Raw genomic sequence first — 23,512 nt, 5'->3', positions numbered from 1 at the left:
AGGGGGAAACTGCCCCAGGACCCAGCATTTCAAAAGGATCTGGTGCTCCAGGCTCTTTATATCATCGCTGGAGTGTCATTGCAGTGTGCTCCATACGGCTCTGAGGGCTGCATGGGAGGAGAGGAGGGGGCACCACTGAGGCCTGGCTGCCTTAGCCCTGCCCCTTCCACCCTAAGCCCCACCCCTTCCTCAGTAGGCCCCGCCCCTTCCAGGAGCATGGACCTGCCCTCCCCACATTGCCCTAGGGCCCGATATGCCTTCCTGCTACCCTGCACGTAGAGCCCTGCAGAAACTCCATGTTATCCAATGCCACATCCCTAGGCATGTTGCTTACAACCACCACTAGCAGAACGGTCAATTGGGAAACATTATTTCCATGCGATTATAGCACGTTAGAATCATCGAATCCTAGAGCGCTAGGACTGGAAGGGACCTCGAGACGTCATCAAGTCCAGTCCCCTGCCCTCACGGCAGGACCAAGCACCTTCTACATCATCCCTGACAGGTGTCTGTCCAACCTGCTCTTAAATATCTCCAGTGATGGGGATTCCTCAACCTCCCTGGGCAATTTATTCCAGTGTTTGACCACCCTGACAGGTAGGAAGTTTTCCTTAATGTCCAACCTCAACCTCCCTTGCTGCAGCTTAAGCCCATTGCTTCTAGACCTGTCCTCAGAGACCAAGGAGAACAATTTTTCTCCCTCCTCAAGAAACAATGACTTGGGAGTAAAAGCCTACAGGCTGAACCTCTACAATGGGAGGAGGATAGCTCAGTGGTTTGAGCATTGGCCTGCTAAACTGAGGGCTGAGAGTTCAATTCTTGAGGAGGCCATTTGGGGCAAAAATTTGTCAAGGATGGTACTTAGTCCTGCTGTGAAGGCAGGGGACTAGACTCAATGACCTTTTAGCAAGTTAGAGAAATGGTCGGAGGTAAACAGGATGAGGTTTAATAGAGAGAAATGCAAAGTGCTCCACTTAGGAAGGAACAATCAGTTCCATACATACAAGATGGGAAGCGACTGTCTAGGAAGGAGCATGGCGGAAAGGGATCTAGGGGTCATAGTGGACCACAAGTTGAATATGAGTCAACAGTGTGATGCTGTTGCAAAAAAAGCAAATATGATTCTAGGTTGTATTAACAGGTGTGTTGTAAGCAAAACTCGTGAAGTCATTCTGCCACTCTACTCTGCACTAGTTAGGCCTCAGCTGGAGTACTGTGTCCAGTTCTGGGCGCCACATTTCAAGAAAGATGTGGAGAAATTGGAAAGGGTACAGAGAAGAGCGACAAGAATGATTAAAGGTTTAGAGAACATGACCTATGAAGCCAGGCTTCATGAACTGGGCTTGTTTAGTTTGGAAAAAAGAAGATTAAGGGGGGACATGATAGCGGTTTTCAAATATCTAAAAGGGTGTCACAAGGAGGAAGGAGAAAATTTGTTCCTCTTGGTTTCTGAGGACAGGACAAGGAGTAATGGGCTTAAAGTGCAGCAGGGGAGGTTTAGATTGGACATTAGGAAAAAATTCCTAACTGTCAGGGTGGTCAAATATTGGAATAAATTGCCAAGGGAGGTGGTGGAATCTCCCTCTCTGGAGATATTTAAGAACAGGTTAGATAGACATCTGTCAGGGATGGTGTAGACGGAGCTTGATCCTGCCTTGAGGGCAGGGGGCTGGACTCGATGACCTCTCGAGGTCCCTTCCAGTCCTATGATTTTATGATTCTATGATTCTATAATGACTCCCTCGTCTGGCAGCATCTGTGGTCTTTTGGGACCATGGATATTGCTGGAGCAGCGAGCCTTACCTGGCCAGGTTCAGAGGCTGGGTTGGTGGTGGGGAGTGTGGAGCTGGTGTGATGGGAAGCACAGCCCCGTCTAGAGGGGTCTGGCAGCACAGGCCTGGCCGGGCCAGCATAGCAGGGAGCATAGCCTTGCCCAGGCCAGAGACAGCAGGGCTGGCACCCAGGAGTGCAGCCTGGACTGGAGCCCAAAGTGCAGGCCAGACCAGTAGGGAGAGCTGTGCCTCACCTGGGGTCAACATGCTCGCGACGTAGCCCTGGCCCCGGGTGGGAAGCGCAGTCCCAGCAGAATTGGGGGCAGCAGGCCTGAGGCAGGGAGCAGGGCCAACAGCCAGGAGGGGAGCCTGAACCTCCCTTGCTCCAGCAAACTCTGTCATTTAGGACTGCTCAGGTTCCCAGAGTGCAGGAGCAGGGTGGTCCCACCTGTACGTGAGAAGTCTCGGTTACAAAATCAAGCCGGGGACGTCATAAAATCAACAGGGCTATAACCAGTCTACAGTAGCTGAGGCTCTCAGAAGGAGAGATCATGGTTCTCAGAAGGAGAGATCATTTCCAGAGTAAATGTAGGTTGAACCTCTAGTGTTGCACCCTCAGGACCTGACTGGTCCTTAATGAGAGAATTTGCCGGACCGGGGGAGGTCAATATTGTCTAGCAGCATTACCCAAACTTCCACTGCTGACTGGGCTGTTACAGGATATGGAGGGGTGACTTAGAGCTAAATCACAGCACAGAACACTCAGAGCCAGGACTGGGGGCTGTAAACAAACTTTATGGGACCACGGGAAACTTGGCCACACCCATGAAAAGTGAACATCCGGAGAACTCGTGTTATTCCAGACGACGGATGGTTCCGGACCACAGTTCTGGACTAGAGAGGTTCAACTTGAATGCTACGCAGTGTGGTGTTCTGGGAAGTCTCTAGCTGAGCTCCCCTGGTTCTGGATGCCTGTCAGACCCCTCAGCAAATCAAATAATGAGCTCTAACGCTTCAGTCTCTTTCCCTTTCTCGTCCTCTCAACCTCTTGTTTCTTGGCTGCTGATGACAAACCCCAGGGAGGCGTTTGCAGGCCAACACGACAGGGCTCTGGTTGCATAATGCCGTCGCTAGGCAACTTACTCGCCATTTACGCCTTTCGGGCCTGATGGTGAAAACTAAGTCGTGGTCTGCCCTCGGACACGCCTTTCCCTTTTAGCCCATGAGGACCTACGGGGTGACATTGGGCAAGTTGCTTTCCATTTTGGGGCCTGTTTGTCTCCACTGATTCTTTGTGTTGTCTATGTAGACCAGGGCTGGGGAAACTTTCTTGTGTCGGAGGCTGCTGACCCACAGAAAAATCAGTGGGGAGGCCGCACACAAGTGAGAGGAAAAAAACCAACAACCCCACATTTCCCTCACACACCAGAGCCTCGGGGGGCAGGCTAGTAGATTTTGTGCCCCCCCCCTTATGCTCTAAAATGGGGCCAACAATGAGGAGTTCAGTGTGTGGGAGGGGGCTGCCAGGAAGAGGTTTAGAGTGTGGGTCTGAATGGGAGGGAAGGTGCTGGAGTGAGTTGGGGGGGGGGTATCTGGGAGGGTGTAGGAGTGGGCTGGAAAGTAGGGTGCAGGAGCAGAGTGGAGGGTGCGGGGTCTGAGTGGGAGGGGGCCCACAGGGTTGGAACGTCAGCTTCCCAATACGGGGGGGAGCCCCATGCCTCAGGGGCCAGATCCAGGCAAACCGGGGGGGGGGGGCGGATATATCCCTTGGGCCATAGGTTCCCCAGCCCTGATTTAAACTATAAACCCATCAGAGCTGGGGCTGGGTGGCTGGGATCTCTAGACACTTCTCCAGGACAGGTACAGGTTGAAACTCCATGATCTGGAATTCCCTGGTCTGGCAGCACCCCAGGTCTTGCCTTGTAAGATGACCCCATGGCTTACAGGCCTGCGGCCCAGGAGCGTTACCAGTCTATATAACATAAGAACATAAGAACGGCCAGACTGGGTCAGACCAAAGGTCCATCTAGCCCAGTAGCCTGTCTGCCAACAGTGGCCAATGCCAGGTGAGTGAACCAATCAGGTAATGATCAAGTGGTCTCTCTCCTGCTATCCATCTCCCCTCTGGCAAACAGAGGCTAGGGACACCATTCCTTACCCATCCTGGCTAATAGCCATTAATGAACTTAACCTCCATGAATTAATCTAGCTCTTTTTTAAACCCTGTTGAAGTCCTAGCCTCCACAACTTCCTCAGGCAAGGAGTTCCACAGGTTGACTGTGCGCTGTGTGAAGAAGAACTTCCTTTTGTTTGTTTTCAACCTGCTGTCCATCTAGGAAGGTGAGATGGATGCCCGGGGGCAGCAGAGCTGCTGGGAGGAGTGTGGAAGTCCCAGTCTCCGGGGGAAAAGCGGGGAGAGTGGAGCTCCCTGTCACTGAGGGAAAGGTGGCAGAGAGGCTGCCAGGATGCAGCCACCAGATGGAACGAGGAGACCCCAGGCAGCAGCAGAGCCGCTGGGGATTAAGCAAAGCCCCCAGCCACCAGTGGGAGCACAAAGCCCTGGACAGCAGCGAAGCCACAGAGGGAAAAGTGGAGCCCTCCTGCTTCTCCCCATCCCTGACAGCAGGTCTTGGGTGGCAGTGGATCTTCCTAGGTAAAAGTGGAGCCCCAGGGTGGCCAAGGAGAAAGCAGACACCCCCTCCCTCCCCCGACCTCCCCATGTCCAGCACATTCCCTAGTTCGGGACCACTCAGGTCCCAAAGGTGCTAGCACAGGAGGGTCCAACCTGTATAATAATTTGCGCCACGTCAGTGGGATTACCTCACGCTTGGGGAATCCCTGAATTCCACGCCACCGCATAGCGGGCTCTCCACTGCCTTGTTGTCTAGTCCCAGAGGAGCAGGGCGGGGGGAACGTGCTGGAGAACAACACGGAGCAAAAAGGTGTGGCTGGAACAGCCATGTCCTCGCCGACTCCCACTTAGCCGCAGGGCTGGGTGTGGGGGATCAGAAAGGTGGCTTCAAGCCATTTTACCCCCCCCCCCCCCGGCTCTCCTTAGCTGCCCTGAGGTACCTGACAATTCCAGCCATAAACACCACGCTTCCAGCAAGAAGACAACTTGGGAGTGGTCCTTAAACTTTTATGTGTCTGGCAACTCCCAGAATTCTTGGCCTCCTTCCTTCCGACAGATGGATCCAAGAGGCCATAGCTGCAACCCCTCATTACAGAGGGAGCTCAGTTATTCTCCTCCCAAGCCCGAGCCCACTTCGCACTGTATCTTCTACAGAGGGGCCTGAACAAAGCCCCGGGGGCCAACAACTTAGGGGAGGATGGATCTGGAACCAGACCTTGCGACTAGCCTTTAAAAGGCTGGATCTGACTTGGGGGTGGGGGGTTGGAATTGGACTCAAGCCTGAAATCTGAGGCCATCTCTTATTTTCTAGCTGATTTGTTCTCTGTAGAAGCCACTGAATGTTGCACGCATGTGAGTGGGGCATTGGACAGGGAAAGAAGGCTGTTGGTTCTCATCCAGGTTCTGATCTGTTATACAGGGACATCCCTAAAGTTTATGGGGGGCTCTGCAGTACTACATAAACTGGTGTCCCTTTGCCCAATGGTAGCCTGTGGGGCAGGCAAGGAGGGCGATTTTTTAGAGATGTGATTTTATAATCTTCAGCAAACTCCTCATGAAACATTTTTATAGCAAATTTTAAAATAAGGGCCTGTCGACTAACACAGTAAATCCAGAAACGGACGGTATATACGTGGGGTTCCGTAGCACCTTCGAGACTAACAAAAATATATAGATGTATATATATTTGTTAGTCTCGAAGGTGCTACAGAACCCCAGGTATATACCATTCATCGGTATATATACATATAGGCTGTGTCTACACTGGGCCACTTATTCCGGAAAATCAGCCACTTTTCCGGAATAGCTTGCCAGCTGTCTACACTGGCCCCTTGAATTTCCGGAAAAGCACTGACGATCTACTGTAAAATTCCAGAAAAACTATGCTGCTCCCGTTCGGGCAAAAGTCCTTTTCTGGAAAAACTGTTCCGGAAAAGGGCCAGTGTAGACAGCACAGTATTCTTTTCCGCAAAAAGGCCCCGATCACGAAAATGATGATTGGGGCTTTTTTGCGGAAAAGCGCGTCTACATTGGCCACGGATGCTTTTCCGGAAAAAGTGCTTTTCCGGAAAAGCACCCTGCCAATGTAGACGTGCTTTTTCCGGAAATACTTATAAGGAAAAACTGTTCCGTTTTAAGCATTTCGGAAAAGGGTGCCAGTGTAGACGTAGCCAATGTGTCCTGAGTTTTTGTGGGCAAAACCCACTTCCTCAGATTGTTAGTCTCCAAGGGTGTGTCTAGACTACAGAGTTTTGTCGACAAAAGTGGCCTTTTGTCAACAAACTATACCTGCATCTACACTACCGCCGAGTTCTTTCGACATACCGTCGACAGAACTCGGTAGTTTTGTCGACGTTGGTAAACCTCATTCTATGAGGAATAACGCCTTTTGTCGACAGAAGGCAATATTGCATCTACACTATCCTTTGCACCTACACTCTCATGTTGACAAAGCGGCTTACTTTGTCTATAGAACTGGATGTAGTCTAGACGCTCTTTGTTGACAGAAGCCTGTAGTCTAGATGTACCCCAAAGGTACGTCTAGACTGCATTGCTCCTTTGGGATACCAGAAGTCTCCCGAAATAGCAATGCCGCGTCCCCTAAGGAACATGCCCATTATTTCAAAATATTTGTTTCAAAATATTTGTTGCACGAGGGTTAAGGAATGGCTCGAAGTAGTGCTTTATTTTGAAATTTGGCACTGTGTAGATGTGCCAAATTTCAAAATAGCCTAATTTTGAAATAAAATGGAAATAAGATACATAATTCGCGTGGCGCCGTATCTTATTTTGAGTTTAGGGTGCTGTGTAGGCGCACCCTACCAGTGTGTCTACACTACTCACGTATTTCAGAAGCTATTTTGGAATAGTAACTCCAAAAATAACTATTTCAAAATAGCATGTCCACACTACAGGGAAACCTCAAAATGAATCTGACGCAGACTCCTCTAATGTGAACACACTACCTCGATTTTGAGCCCCAGGAAACAGTGTGGAGTAATTATTTTGAATGGCTCTGGGGAGGAACTATTTCAAAATAGCAGCTGTGGAGCGTGCGCACTATTGCTATTCCGAAATACCACTATTTCGAAATAGGCATTATTCCTCGTGAAACAAGGGTTTATTATTCTGGAATAAGAAGCCTGTTCTTTCGAAATGATTTCGAAATAACGGGCTTGCTGTGTGGCTGCTCACCTTGCTATTTCAAAATAATGTGAGATCTTTCGAAATAACGGTGCGGTGTAGATGTGCCCTATGGTGCTACAGGACTATTTTTTTTTTAAGTTGCAGAATAACACAGCTCTGAGACAGTATATACCTGGGGTTGGCAAATGCCCTTTAAATAACTTCCTTGCCATTTGAATGGCTTTTTCACAGATTCATTGTTCTGCTAATAGGAATACCAGGGTTCTGCTAATAGATCTGCAGAGCACTTTTTCACTTTTAAGTCAACTAGACCCTTTCCAGAGGAAGCAGAGCCACAGAACAGGTATAGGAAAAGGCAGGGGGGTAGACATTAAGACCCAATGGTGCCCAAAATTTTCGGGTGCCCTACGCAGCTGCTGGTAAGGACAGTGCTGCTGCATGTGTTTGGGCAGGTCCTGTTGCTGCTCTGTTTCTGACCTCCCCTTTGTGTAAATGAAAGCAGTGACACTGTCCATCTTTGGAAAGGGATCTGAAGTCTACAGTACAGACAATCAGTGCTCGATGGTGAAATTATTATTATAAAAGGATGTAAGGGGCCCCAAACAGCATTTAGAAGATGTCCATGGCGAGTATTTAGGAGCCTATTTTATGCATAAAGTTAATGAGTGACCCTCATCGCCTCATTGTCTTTAATGTATTTATGCTCTGAATACCCCAACAGGTGGGTTGTTATTATCCCCAATTTACTGGTAGAGGAATGAGGTGCTGATAGACCAAGAAACTAGCCCCCATTGACTCAGGAAAGCTGTGGCAGAGCAGGGAATTGATGGTCTCCTAGCTCTAAATCTAATTGCCTAACTGTTTCGCTATCCCAGCTTTATCCCAGCGGGGCTACAAATTGGACCCTTAATTGAAGCAGATTTGAATTTTCCCTTGTAAGGAATTCCTGTAACACAAATAAGACCCCAAAGAATGACTTTTACTTAATCAGCAAGAATCTTGTTTGCTACATTTAAGGATGTATTAAAAGAAACCCCCCCAAACCCTTCTGTTTGCATCACATCTCTCATATGCAACAATCAATCAAACAGAATACTTTGGTCTCAGATAGGTCCTAAATGTTCGGGTAAGGATTCTGTGCTCTGGAGGAAAAAACGCAGATTAGAATTACAGCTTCTAAGGATTTTTCTTTCAATTCCTTTCTGAACAGCACAAGAGGGAAAAAATCCACCAGGATTAATGTTACTTCTTCATAGCACTAAGGCTATGTCTAGACTGCAGGCTTCTTTCGAAAGAGGCTCTTTCGAAAGCATCTTTCGAAAGAGCCTCTTTCGAAAGATCGCGTCTAGACTGCAGGCGGATCTTTCGAAAGAGAAATCCGCTTTTTCGAAAGAGAGCACCCAGCGAGTCTGGATGCTCTCTTTCGAAGACGGCCTCTTTACATTGAAGAACGCCTTCTTTCGAAAGAGGAACTTTCGAAAGAAGGCGTTCTTCCTCGTAAATTGAGGTTTACCACCATCGAAAGAAAAGCCTTGAGTCTGGACGCAGGGGAAGTTTTTTCGGGAAAAGGCTACTTTTCCCGAAAAAACCCCTGAGTCTGGACACGGCCTAAGTGATTGTCCTTGCGATGTTTCGTTAGCACCAGCCCCATCGTTAGCACCAACCCTGCATCGTTAGCACCAACCCCATCAACCAGAAGTTGTAGCTTGACAGAATTCAGCACAATCATTATTACTTGTATGACACCAACATCTAGAAGTTGAGACCAAGAGCAACGCAATGTTACGCAAGGCACTGTACAGATGTATAAGAAGAGACAGTGTCGTCCCTAAAAAGCTTACACTCTAAAGAGACAAAAAGCACAGAAACATATCCAAAGTCACAGAGCAGGTCTGGGACAAAGTCAGAAAAGGAATGCAGGCTTCCAGTTTGATGGTGAGACCATTAGCTGTTGCTGGGGCCCTTCCAAATTCACAGCCATGCAAAACCGTGAAATCTGGTGTCCTCCCATGACATTTGGTTTTTTGTGTGCCTTTACCCTATACTATATAGATACAATGGAGGATACCATGACATTCTTACATCTGTGCTACTGCTGGCAGCAGCTCTGCCTTCCGAGCTGGGCTCCCATCCAGCAGCCACTGTTCCCAACCAGCCGCTGCTGCTCCCCATCTCTGAAGGCAGTGCTACCACCAACAGCAGCACAAAAGAGCCCCCCTATAATAACCTTGCAACCTCCCCACACAATTCCACCGCTGTAGTTTACCATTTTAATATTTACCATTTAAAAAAAATTGGATGACCATGAAATTGACCAAAATGGACCATGAATGTTTAGCATTGCTGCCTTTCTGAGGTAGTATGACACGTGTATGACACATTCACCCGTTCCCTGTTTGTGATCTCTGGTTTCCGCTCCAGAATTACAGCGGTAGCGGATCAGAAAACGCCCATGTGATCCATACACAGATAAAGAGTTAAATAAAAACATAATGATCCATAAAATGCCTTTACAAATAGAATCCTAGAGCTGGTAGAGACCTCAGGAGGTCATCAAGTCCAGCCCCCTGCCCAAGGCAGGACCAGTCCCAACTAAATCAACCCAGCCAGGGCTTTGTCAAGCTGAGACTTAAAAAACTCTAGGGATGGAGATTCCACCAACTCTCTAGGTAATCCATCCCAGTGCTTCCGCACCCTCCTAGTGAAAATAGAAACAAAATCAAACCTTTTTTTACCCTCCCCCCCCCCACACTAAATATTACCCACAACTCACTGAAAAAACAATTTACATCATATTCCATCTACCTGCAATTTCTACTTCCACCCACCAGATGGGAGCAAACATTAATTTATGCCACCATGTCAGCTGTGCACTGCATACATATGGCCCCAATGCCAACGTGTGTGGTCTTGTAGCTTTGCCTTACCTTTTAGTAATGTTTAATGAGGGAAATGCAGAACTTAAAGCAAATCAATTCTCGGACATCGTAAACCGTGCAGATCTGGCTCTGAACCAGGGACTGAGTCATTGTGAAAGCAGAGGGAATTGGAAACACAGAGTATCTTTTTTCATAGAATGGTAGAGCTGGAAGGGACCGGGAGAGGTCATCAAATCCAGTCCCCTGCCCTAAGGCAGGACAGAGTAAACCCAGACCCGTGGCTTTCAATCTTTTTTCCTTTTCAGGCCCCTACAAAATTTCAAACGAAGGTGCGCATGCCTTCGGAAATCTCAGGCATAGTCTGTAAACCCCCAGTGGTCTGCAGACCATGGGCTGAAAACCATTGATTGTCCTAGACCATCTCTGACAGGTGTTTGGCCTGTCTGTCTCTAAAACCTGCCCAGGATGGAAATACCACAACCTCCCTTGGAACCCTGTTGCCGAGCTTAACCACCCTTAGTATGTCTAGACTGCATCCCTCTGTTATGAGATTAGGCAGGTCAACATTGCAAATGAGACAGGGATTTAAATATCCCGCGCCTAATATGCATAAAAACGGCCACCGCCTTTTGCCGACTCAGCACTTTGTCAGCAAAAAGCGGCAGTCTAGAGGGGGATCTGTCGAGAAAGAAAGCTTTTTTCGACAGATCCTGGAAACCTCCTTGCAGGAGGCATAAGGGATCTGTCGAAAAAAGCTTTCTTTCTCGACAGATCCCCCTCGAGAGTAAGAAAGTTTTTTTCCCTAACACTTCACTGAAATCTCCTTTGCCGCAGATTTAGCCCATTTCTTCTTGTCCTACCTCCTGTGGAATTGGGGAGCAATTAATCCCCATCCTCTTTATAACTGCCCTGAACCTATTTCACGGTTGGAATCAGTTTCCACCTCGGTTTTCTTTCCTCAAAACTAAACATGCCCCGTTTTTTTAACCTTTCCTCTGAGGTCAGGTTTTCTTAACCCTTTCCCATTTGCATTGCTTTCCTCTGGACTCTCTCCAGCTCAACCACACCTCTGCTTCTCAATGTATATGTACGTTCCCTACATGTCTAACGCTCTCCGGTGTTGCTGTAAAACATTTTGAACCTGCCTCTCTTGAGGTTCACTCCTCAGTCCTCTGCCTTCACGCTCACTCCAAAAGGTCAGGAATAAGGGGAAAAAAAGTCTGTGTAAGTATGTGTTTCTCTCACCAAGATAACTAGTCTCTTCAGGCTCAGATTGGGAATTAGTGCTTCAGCTAGTCAGACAGCTATCGGCTGAGCAGCCTACATTTGGTGCCAGAGGCTTATAATTAAGCCTTTGGTGACAGTGGAAAAAATATTTAACTCACAAGGTGCCACATGCAGCAGTAAGATAAAAAGTGTGGCCTAGTGGTTAGACTAAGCAAGGTGGGAATCTGGTTCCTCAGTTCTTATCTTAGCTTGGTCATGGATTTACACCCAGTGAGACAAATCAAATCTCCATACCTCACTGTATCCTGGTGCTTAAGAACATAAGAACATAAGAATGGCCATACTAGGTCAGACCAAAGGTCCATCCAGTTCAGTACACTGTCTGACAACAGTGGGCAATCCCAGGTGTCCCAGAGGGAGTGAATCAAACAGGTAATGATCAAGTGATCTCTCTCCTGCCATCCATCTCTACCCTCTGACAAACAGAGGCTGGGGACACCATTCCTTACCCATCCTGGCTAATAGCCATTAATGGACTGAACCTTCATGAATTGATCTAGCTCTCTTTTAAACCCTGTTATAGTCCTAACCTTCACAACCTCCTCAGGCAAGGAGTTCCACAGATTGACTATGCGCTGTGTGAAGAAGAACTTCCTTTTATTTGTTTTAAACCTGCTACCCATTAGTTTCATTTGGTGGCCCCTAGTTCTTTTATTATGGGAACAAGAAAATAGCTTTTCCTTATTCGCTTTCTCCACGCCACTCATGATTTTATAGACCTCTATCATATCCCCCCTTAGTCTCCTCTTTCCCAAGCTGAAAAGTCCCAGTCTCTTTAATCTCTCCTCCTATGGGACCCATTCCAAACCCCTAATAATTTTAGTTGCCCTTCTCCTAATATTTTCTAATGCCAGTGTATCTTTTTTGAGATGAGGAGACCACATCTGTACTCAGTATTCAAGATGTGGGTGTACCATGGATTTATATAAGGGCAATGAGATATTCTCCATCTTATTCTCTATCCCTTTTTTAATAATTCCTAACATCCTGTTTGCTTTTTTGACTGCCACTGCACACTGTGTGGACGTCTTCAGAGAACTATCCACAATGACTCCAAGATCTCTTTCCTGATTAGTTGTAGCTAAATTAGCCCCCATTGTATGGTATGTAGAGTTGGGGTTATTGTTTCCAGTGTGTGGATGCACAGCTTATAAATTCGACCGAAGGGGATTTATTTCAAAATAAAGCCCTAGTGTAGACGAAGGCTAAATAAGGACATTTTGCCTGCCCCACAGAATGTAGATTAGATCTTATCTGGCATAAATCAGCACCCCTCCACTTACGTCCAGAGAGCTGAATTAAATCAGCTGAGGATTTGGTCCTTCACTTCTAAGTTAAGGGCTTGCCTCTTACTCTCATCCCGCTTTTACCAGTACCACAACTGAGGCTACATCGAGACTGCAGGCTTCTTTTGAAATAAGCTTTTCAGAAGTGATCTTCCAAAAACACTTCTTCCGAAAGAAAGCGTCCACTCTGCCAAAGTGCATCAAAAAATTGATCTGCTTTTTCATAAGATAGCGTCCATACTGAATGGATGCTCTCTTGCATGTAAGCTGTGATTGCTATGGATGGAGTGGCCACCAGGGCACCTGTCCTTTTTCTCTTTCTCTTCTTGTAAAAGAACTCCCTCTTCCCCGTCCACACACGCCTTTTTCCGAAAGAGCTCTTTTGGAAAAAGGCTTCTTCCTCATAGAAAGAGGTTTACCAATGTCGGAAAAAACCCTTTGTTCTTTCAATTTTCTTTCGAAAGAACGTGATTGCAGTGTGGACATAAGGGAAGTTTTTTCAGAAAAACGGCTGTTTTTCCGGAAAAACTCTGTACTGCAGACATGACGGCTGTGTCTAGACTGGCAAGTTTTTCTGGAAAATCAGCCGCTTTTCCGGAAAAACTTGCCAGCTGTCTACACTGGCCACTCGAATTTCCGGAAAAGCACTGACGATCTACTGTAAAATCATCAGTGCTTTTCCGGAAATACTATGCTGCTCCCATTCAGGCAAAAGTCTTTTTCCGAAAGATTTTTGCGCAAAATGGCCAGTGTAGACAGCATAGTACTGTTTTCCGCAAAAAAGCCCCGATCACGAAAATGGCGATCGGGACTTTTTTGCGGAAAAGCGCGTCTAGATTGGCCACGGACGCTTTTCCGCAAAAAGTGCTTTTGCGGAAAAGCGTCCTGCCAATCTAGACGTGCTTTTCCGAAAATGCTTTTAACGGAAAACTTTTCCGTTAAAAGCATTTTTGGAAAATCATGCCAGTGTAGACGTAGCCAGCCTGAGTTGTCTTCCATGAAGTCCTGATGACAAGACCTGGTTGGGTGCAAGGGAGGAGCTGGGAAGACAGCTAGAACACATGTAACACTTACCACTCTTCCCAGGGAATCATGCTGAGCAAAATGCTCCGTACACCTTGCGTGGAAGGCATTAGGTCTACAGGCACAAAAGAGCACTGAGAGGGAACTTGCCATAACTCAGCACAAGTTTCACTAGTGGAGACTACAAATTATTCATCAATGTCCAGCTATAACTCCCTTGTGGAAGGAAATCCAGGCGGGGAAACCACATCCGTTGAAAGCAAAAAAGAGCTCCCCCAGAAACCCGAAAAGCCAACGAGCCTCGCACAATGCCACGGAGGCTAAAATCAATTCCACCTCTTGATGTATAGCTCCAGTGCAGGGAGCCGATCTATAGGAACGCATTGCCCGGGCAGATGGATTTCATTAGATAGACGGGAAATTGTGTTGTTTGTTCTTGCCTACTTAAACTTTAAAAAAAAAGGCATTCTGGAGAGGGCTTGCTCTGTTACACAGCAGGGTTGTGCTCTGGTTTTATGATACAGACTAGGCAGCATTCTCCAGTTTATTACCGTGGCTACATTATAATTTTGTGAATTGAGACCATATCCTGCTGTACTCTCCTCCTTCATCAGTCCCCTACAGATTCCCTCCCTTTGCTGTCTTAGAACAGCTGATGATCACTCTTTGGCTATGTCTACACTGCGACGCTATTTCGAGCCTGTTATTTCGGGCTCGCTATTCGGTTAACCTCGTTCTAGGAGGAGTAAGGGACGTTTCAGAATAGCGCTTTATTTCGACATTTGGCGCTGTCTAGATGGTGCTGAATGATTAAATAAGCTATTTCGAAATAGTCTCATAGCTCAAAATGCATAGCTTATTTTGTCTGACATTGCGTTGTAGACACACCCTTTATGACCATAGTTGACTCCTGGATATTAAGCCTCATTTCTCCAGAGGCGTGTTGAGAGTGAGCGACCTCAAACTCACACTGAGCAAAGCAGAACCGGCTCAGCAGCACGGAGACACAGTCAGTGAGGCACTGGCCAGCAAGGAGGGAGAAAACTTCTGAGTAATGTGTTGGAGGAAGCAGGCTCCTTGCCAGGTCAGGCGTGGTGGTCAAGTCGGAGACATGGAGTCATTTATAGCGCTGCAGCTTTCTTATCCTGTCCTGGCTAATGTCCTGTGTCCAGGTCCGTAGAAGTTGTTCTGAGAAGGGTCTAGAATCAGAACTGGCCAAGGTTGGCTTCTGTGGAAACCTTCAGACAGGGCAGTTGATGAAGAAATGAGGGAAAACAGTGCTTATTTTAACAATGGAAAAAGAACGTAAGAACATAAGAACGGTCATACTGGGTCAGACCAAAAGTCCATCTAGCCCAGGATGCTGTCTGCCAACATTGACCAATACCAGATGCCCCAGAGGGAGGGATCACAACAGGTAATCCTCACGGGATCCCTCCCCTGTCATCACCTCCAGAGAATCAGAGGCTAGGGACACCATTCTTACCCATCCTGGCTAATAGCCATTGATGGACCCAACCTCCATGAATCTAACTCTTTTTTGAACCCTGTTAAAGTTCTAGCCTTCACTGCATCCTCTGGCAAGGAGTTCCACAGGTTGACTGTGCGCTGAGTGAAGAAAAACTTCTTTTGTTTGTTTTCAACCTGCTGTCTATTAATTTCATTTGGTGACACCTAATTCTTTTATTGTGGGAATAAGTAAATAACTATTCCTTATTCACTTTTTCCATACCAGTCATGATTTTATAGATCTCTATCACATCCCTCCTTAGTCTCCTCTTTTCTAAGATGGAAAGTGCAAGTCTTTTTAATCTCTCTTCATATGAGACCCGTTCCAAACCCCTCATGATTTTTGTTGCCCTTCTCTGAACCTTTTCCAGTGCCAAGATATCTTTTTTGAGATGAGATGACCACATCTGTACACAGTATTCAAGCTGTGGATGTACCATGGTTTTATAGAGAGTTAATAAGTTATTTTCTGTCATATTCTCTATCCCTTTTTTAATGACTCCTAACATTTTGTTTGGTTTTTTGACTGCCGCTGCACACTGAGTGGATATTTTCAGAGAACTATCCACAATGACTCCAAGATCTTTCTTTTGAGCAGTTGTAGTCAAATTAGTCCCCATCATATTGTATATATAGTTGGAATGATGTTTTCCAATGTGCATTATTTTACATTTATCAACATTAAGTTTCATTTGCCATTTTCTTGCCCAATCACTTAAAGGCGGTAGCCTAGTAGATTTTGAGGAAAGGCTGTTCAGGAGAGGAGAAAGCCAATTTGACCAGATATCAACTGATTAAAGAGGACAGAAAATGGAGGAAAAAAAAGAAGAGGGGAGTCAAGCAAACGATTCAGAGTGCAACATTGAACAGAGAAGTATGTCAAAGCCTTAGCCCGGGTCTACATGAAGGAGTTATTTTGAAATAATAAGCAGAGCGTCCACACTACCAAACCTGTTCTTTCACAGTAACGGGATGGTTATTTTGAAATCTGAACTCCTGCTTTCCACGGGGAATAAGGCTAATTTAGAAAGAATTATTTCAAAATAGCAGGAGTATGGACGCTGCGGTGGTGCTATTACGAAATAACGCCTCCCCAAAGTAAGTGAAAATAATTACTCCCCAGTGCCTCCTGGAGCTCTAAATCAAGGTAGCGCGCCCATAATAAACAGGGCTCAACAACCATGGCGAAAACCCACTCACCAGCTCCGCACCGCACAGGCGCCAGACCTGCACTGCGCATGTGCGCACTGCTGGTGAACGGGGTGACCGACTGAAATCTACTCACCACGGGCGAGTAGATAAGTGGATTTGTCAAGCCCTGATAATAAAGGTATGTCTATACCGTGAGCTTATTTTGAAATAATAATTCCCGAAGGAGCTATTTCAAAATAGCACGTCCACTCTCCAGGGAAACCTCAAAAAATAGTCCAATGCAGGCTCTCCTAATGTGGATGTGCTACCTTGGTTTGTGAGCCCCCAGAAGCACTGGAAAGTAATTGCTTTGAATGGCCCTGGGGAGGCGCTATTTTGAAATAGCAGCCGTGGAGCGTCCACACTACCGCTATTCCGAAATAGGCGTTATTTTTCATGAATTGAGGGTTTATTACGCCGGAAGAAGCCTGTTATTTGAAAATAATGGTCTTGCTGTGTGGATGCTCACCTTGCTATTTCGAAATAACGTCAGTTATTTCAAAATAATGCTGCAGTGTAGACGTGCCCTAACAGAGCTGGCCTCAGACTAATTTCACAGCTTCCTTGCAGTGTGGACACGCTTGTTCAATTTTGTAAAATTGGGAGTTATGAAGCCAAATTTAGTTATTTAAAATAATTTCCTAGTGTAGACACACCTGTCTTTAAGCCGTGTTGAGCATAGAACACCTGCCTGAGAGGAGGTTGCATTGGTAAGTTGTAGGTACTGTTTCCTGTAGAGAGTTGGTACATAAGTTTGTTTGGAAAGCATTCTGTGTAAAGAGGAAAGGGGTATATATAGCCCCTATGTGGATTCTCCCCTATCAGTTTGGACCAAGGTAGTTACCTAGAGAAATCACTGGGCAGCTGCTTATGAGGAACTTGTGTAGTCAACCTGTGGAACTCCTTGCCAAATGAGGCTGTGAAGACTATGACTATAATAGAGTTTAAAGAGAAGCTAGATAATTTCATGGAGGTTAGGTCCATAAAAGGCTATTAGCCAGGGGATAAAATGGTGTCCTTGGCCTCTGTTTGTCAGAGGCTAGAGAGGGATGGCAGGAGACAAATCGAAATCGCTTGATCATTGTCTTCGGTCCACCCTCTCTGGGGCACCTGGTGCTGGCCACTGTCGGCAGACAGGATACTGGACTAGATGGACCTTTGGTCTGACCCAGTATGGCCGTTCTTATGTTCTTATGAAGAAACACTGGAGTGTATTGTGCTAACGGCTTTAGCAATGGTTCTTAAGAACTATGGATATGTCTACATTACCAGGTTATTTTGAACTAATCATTCCTGAAATAACTATTTCGAAATAAGCTTATTTCTCTTCACACGCAGGAGTTATTAGTTCAAAATAACAAGCCCATTATTTTGAAATAACGGGATTAATAGAGCACATCTTCACAGCAGGGGAAAAGTCAAAGTAAGCGATGCAACTTCGGCGACGACAATTGTGTAGCTGAAGTCAAAATAGCCTAACTCAGCTTTTGGCGCTGTCTACACCTCAGGAAATCGAAGGAAGAACACTCTTCCTTCAACTTCTCTAACGCCTCGTGAAATGAGGGTTACAGGAGTTGGAGTTAGAAGTCCTCCAGCTCGACATTATGTCGAAATAACAGCTTGCTGTGTAGAGGCGCCCTTTGTTGCTTTGAAATAACGTCAGTTATTCTGAAGTAACGCTGCTGTGTAGACGTGCCTGTAGTGTGAACGCTTGCCTTGTTATTTCAAAGTAAGAGGAGTTATTTCAAAATAACTCCCCCGAGTAGACATGTGTTTCCTCATAACCATATACATGTCTTCATCCCCGTGCGAAGTCTCCGAATGCACCCCATTGACCACATGCGTGTTGACCCCGTGACCACCATCAGCATATACATGTCTTCATCCTCGTGCGAAGTCTCCGAATGCACCCCATTGACCACATGCATGTTGACTCTCTCACTAGTGGATAAGAACCTGCTATTGCCGGCAGCTAGCAAAGTGACTCCTTTAACTCAAGTGGCAGCGATCTGTGTTATGCTGCCAGACGTCCTGGCTTCCCACTCGGCTGACGGCTCATTACAACAGCGCTATTTCTGATCTGACAGCGAGAGGGACTATCATGGGCCACAGCCCGCTGAGTCTCTCCTGGGCTGTCATCCAGAAAGGAAGAACTCGCCCATTTTCTGGATGTTGAAGAGATCTGCTTTTCCTAATGGGCAATTGCTGGAGATGGGAGTCAGGCTGGGCCAACTCAGGGACACTCCTGCATAGAGCTGGTACAGCTAGGCAGCCACTTTGCTCTAAACAAAAATGATTCAAGGTCTAGAAAACCTGAGGGAAGACTGAAAGAACTGGGCTTGTTTAGTTTAAAAGAGAACACAGAGGCTACATCTAGACTGCATCCCTCTGTTGGCAGAGGATGCAGATTAGAAACTCTGAAAAAAAACTCATTTTTGAGGCATATTTTGAGGTTTATTTTTCAAAAGATCATTTTTTTTTACAAAGCTCCACGTCGAAAAAAAGCGGTGGCCATTTTTATGCTAACGAAGTGCGGGATATTTAAATCCCCGCTTCATTATCAACTTTGAAGTGTCTAATTGCATCCCTCTGCTGACAGAGGGATGCAGTCAAGACACAGCCTGAGAGGGGACATGAGAGCAGATGTTAAGTACCTAAAAGGGTGTCACAAGGAGGAGGGAGAAAAATTGTTCTCCTTGGCCTCTGAGGATAAGACAAAAAGCAATGGGCTTAAATTGCAGCAAAGGAGGTTGAGGTTGAACATTAGGAAAAGCTTCCTACCTGTTAAATAAACTGGAATAAATTGTCTAGGGGGGTTATGGAATCTCCGTGACTGGAGATATTGAAGAGCTGGATGGATAGACACCCGTCAGGGAGAGTCTAGACAGTGTTTGGTTGGGGACTGGACTTGATGACGTCTCAAAGTCCCTTCCAGTTCTAGTGTCCCATGAATCTATGTAGGTGCCACAAGAAATACCTTCCCACTCCTGTTCCTCAGAAATCATGGAGGCAGCTGCAGAACCTTGAGGGAAGCTTGGGGTGTCTCTTATGGGTGTGTAAATATGAAGCTGCAGAAACAAAGGGGCAGAGTCCATCTTGGAAGGCTGGTCTGCAGGGACAGAGTAGGGATCTATAATCCTACTTAAAACGTTAACCAGTGGAACCCTATGTTGAGCCATTTAACCTGCCTGCCGTGTCACGCAGGAGGGGGGGCCGCTGGAGCAGCCCCCTTGGCCCGTGACATAGGGGGGCTGGCCGGGCTTGAGCAGCACAACGCTATGGGCTGAAGTGCAGAGCAAAACCTTAACAAGCTGATCCCCATGCACTCCAAAGTCTCCAGATCCGGGAAGGAAACAAAAAGATTTTTTTTTTTAAATCTGCTTTTTACACCACGTTCATGGTTTTTAAAGGCTTTGAGCTGGCCGGACTCTGCTGCTGCCTTGAAATAAAAAAGGACCTAATTGCTCAGAGCAAGCGATTGTTGCTTTTGTGGGGGAGAATATCACAAGGGGTTTATATTTGGAGTATCTAAAGTACACAAAACGCATAAGGCTGTGGCCCTTTAATTGGGGTTGTCTGCATGGCACGTACGCGATGCCCGGCCACAGTCATTAGCCCTGAAGAGAGAGCTGCCAGGAAACACCCAATCCCTTCAACTTTAGCTTTTCACGACACAGGCACATTTATTATCCGCCGCTAATCTCGGGCCGGGCCTGTGAAACAGGGCATCTCCTCTTGCAACTTTGCTGACTGAAGAAGCCACTTCAACTTTCTGCCGCCGTAACCTTGTCATGCGGCTTGACGGAGACCAGAACAATGCGGCAGGCCCTGGGGGAGGTGACGAGGTCTCTAGGCTGTTCCTTTAATTAGCCTGCAGCTCGCGCAGGAGAACTTCCTGCCGCGGGTCACGGTGGGACAGGGCAAAGGCCGCTGGAACACGACCACGAGGAGGAGGCATTGTTTACTCAAAGAGGCGGCCCTGTAATCACTGCTGGCTTCGGGAAGCTCTGAGGGGAGTCCAAAGGGGGCACGGCAGCTCCTGTCGCTGCTATTTATAACAGACGGGGTGGGGAGGGGAGGGAGGAAGGAGGAAAATGCCGATATTGCAGAAAGGCGGCTTACGCTGTGACAGTCGAGGAGGAACGTCTCTCTCTGGGCCAGATCCAAAGCCCACTGATGTGGATGGAAAAACCCCTATTCATGTCAATGGGTTTGCTCAGCCTCTTTGTTTCCATGAGGAAAGATGCCCTCTTTCCAGTGCTCCAAAAGGGACCTCGCACGGCACAGCTGGGACAGGATGGGTAGAAATGGTGTCCCTAGCCTCTGTTTGTCTGGAAATGGATGACAGGGGAGGGATCACATGAGGATTACCTGTAGTTTTCTCTCCCTCTGGGGCATCTGGTATCAGCAGACAGGTTACTGGGATAGATGGACCTTTGGTTTGACCCAGTATGGTTGTTCTTATGTTCTAATCTGGCCTGATGTGTCTTTATTATTCTCATTTCTTCAATGTGAAAAGAGACATTTTGTTTGTGAGAGTGAAGCTCTGATGAGAGCAAACAGTCTGGGTGGTCTAGATACAATATAAGCGGATACCTCAAGGGACCAATATTGGAGTTTGTGATGTCATCGTTCGGAATTGCTCTCCTGTGAGGCTTTCTCTAGCGACCTGCCAGCGCTCCCGACGTGAAGAAATCAGGGCTGACGCTCGGGAGAACCGTGATTTTTGTATTAAGTGAACTTCAGGCCGGTCCCCCATAAAAATGCCACTTCATCAGTTCGTTCGGTTTAAAAGCTCAGATCCCATTAAATGCCCATTTTCATGTCTTCACATTTAGATCAACATATTATTGAATTGGAAATTCCCTAAGCCCGTTTTAAAGGCTCGCTTTGCCTCTATAAACCCACATCTGTTCTGGCTGGAGGTTTCCTGATCTTGGCATAGATTTCACTTACCAACTTACCACCTATATAGTTTGGATGTATAATGTGCTGGTTTTTTAATAGGCCGTTCCAGTGTACTCTAACGTTTCTTCTTCTTCTCTTCCTACTCTACAACTCGATTTTTTTTTTAAGAGCACAGCCCTTCCAAATTATTGGACATGTCCCTAATTCATGTTCAGATTGGTTGGGTCCCTGTTGCCATGTCAACAAAACAGAATTTTTTTCTGCAGGCCCTCCAGTTGTAAACCGTAGTAATTTCCAATCACTTTCAAGCTCCAGTTGGCAGCCAAGTGGTTGATTTCATCGCCAGCAAATGTGTCAGTCAGAAGGAAGGGAATGAAGCGTCTGGTGCACGACATCCCAAGAGAAGAGGATTAATCTCTCTACATTTCCTCTGCCCTAACAACATGGGTTTGTTTCGTTTTTCTCTTGTAACAATTATCATGGGGAAAACAGCAATACACCCAGGGGGCTTTTAAAAGAAGAAGACCTGAGGGCAATGGGGTTTAATCAAAGACCAGTAATGGGCTGAGAAGAGGAGGTGGGAAGCCACAGGATATATACGATGTGGCGTGAGCGGTATGTGTGTCAGTGTAACCTACATACCTTCGGGAGGTGGTACGTTATCCTGTAGAGCGGCACAGAGACTACTCACAAAAAGAGTAATGAGTTTGGTGGGCAGCCTTAGCTGATCGCAAGTGGGCTTTTAGCTGTAGAGGCTCACGCCCTAAGTGCCCAGAGGCCCCAGGTTTGGTTCCCCTCACAGACAACTGGGGTCGGTTGCATTACCTCAGCAGGGATGCGATTGTGTGAGAGGGAGAATAAGGTCCATGGATGTTTGTGTGCTCATTAAGCTTCTCTGTACACTGCCGGATTAATTTGGTTGGGCAATGGCGAGCTCCTTAAGTCCTCGTCTGGGATAAAACAGTCAAGGTATGGCCTGCTATCTGGTGGTCCCAATACCGGTGAGCCTGGAAGAGAGAACACAGTGTGTGTCTCTCCTGTGTAACATGCTGCAGCAAGGCTGAGGACAAAATGGCTTCTTGCGCTGTGTGCATAGAGAGAGATCTGAGTAAAAAGGTGAGCAGTTGTATACATGGGACTAGTCCTGGGGTGGACAAAATACGGCGAATGGGCTGGATCCGGCCTGCCACTCCACCAAATCAAGCCTTGCCCCCATATGCTGCTCAGAGCAGTGGGCAGCAGGGGGCTTGCGCTTTTCTGAGAGGAGAGACTTCGAACGCTGCCCCTGCCCTCAGCACAATATCGCAGCTCCCACTGGCAAAGTCCTCCCCCCACCACTTTGGAGCTCACAGTGCTCTGAGGGAGCAGGGAAGGCAGAGAGACTGTCTGAAGGACCTGCTGAGCTGCTAGCCAAGAGCTGCCCAGGCCAGAGTCTGCCTCTGGCACCCCACCATCTCTCTCGCCCTGCCCCCAACCCTCTGCCCCCTGACCCCAGGTCACAATCCCCTCCCAGACCCTGCTCCCCCTCTTCTGGGTCCGAATCCTCTCCTGGGCCCCCTCCTGCACTTCCCCTTGGCTCCATCAGCTACCTGAGGTCACAACCCCCTCCTTCATCTGAATTTCCCCCCTCCTGCATCCCAATCCCTTACCCTGAGCTCCCTCCTGCACCCAACTTCCATCCCAGACGGAACGAGGAGCAATGGTCTCAAGTTGCAGTGGGGGAGGTCTAGGCTGGATATTAGGCCTCCTCACCTCCGCACCTCCTCACCTCCTCCATTAATATCACAGAATAGTGCGGCGGCCCTTGACCACTTACCAAATTCTTGGAGTGACCCCTCCCCCCCCGCCATCAAAAATGATTGCCCATCCATGGATGAGTCGCATTGTTATCTATGGAATGATTCAAGCATCAAGATATGCTGGTACTTCAGTATGGACACACTCAACGGCGCAATGCCGGCAACTCTACAGAAGTGATTATTCCTCTTTATTCGGCATTGGAAAGGCCACATCTAGAGTATTGTGTCAAGTTCTGGGTCCCCCATTACAGAAAGCTTGTGGACACATTAGAGAGAGTCCAGCGGAGGTCAAAGAAAATAATGGGGCTGGAGCACATGACCTACGAGGAGAAGCTGAGGCATTTGGGTTTGTTTAGTCTGCAGAAGCGAAGAGTGAGGGGGGATTTGAGAGCAGCCTGCAACTCCCTGAAGGGAGGTTCCAAAGAGGATGGAGAGAGGCTGTTTTCTGTGGTGGCAGATGGCAGAATGAGGAGCAATGGTCTCAAGTTGCAGTGGGGGAGGTCTAGGGTGGATATTAGGCCTAAAGAATGAACAACGACTGAGAAAAGAGGTTAGCTAACTGAATGGCTTAAAAATAGGG

At 47.2% G+C, this 23,512-nt stretch overlaps 1 long non-coding RNA gene across 1 annotated transcript in view; it reads left to right on the top strand.

Annotated features, from left to right (window-relative positions):
• The window catches only part of LOC142826869 (uncharacterized), a 74,106-nt gene extending 52,532 nt beyond the window's left edge, over positions 1–21,574 (top strand). Inside the window, exon 3 of the long non-coding RNA XR_012901139.1 lies at positions 21,400–21,574. This is a non-coding gene — a long non-coding RNA (uncharacterized LOC142826869). The remainder of the gene's footprint in view (positions 1–21,399) is intronic.
• Positions 21,575–23,512: the final 1,938 nt, after the last annotated feature.

Source organism: Pelodiscus sinensis, chromosome 2 (genome assembly GCF_049634645.1).
Source record: "Pelodiscus sinensis isolate JC-2024 chromosome 2, ASM4963464v1, whole genome shotgun sequence".
Lineage (NCBI taxonomy): Eukaryota > Metazoa > Chordata > Testudines > Trionychidae > Pelodiscus > Pelodiscus sinensis.
Note: the sequence above shows the minus strand (reverse complement) of the source record. Positions and strands in the feature narration are given on the sequence as shown.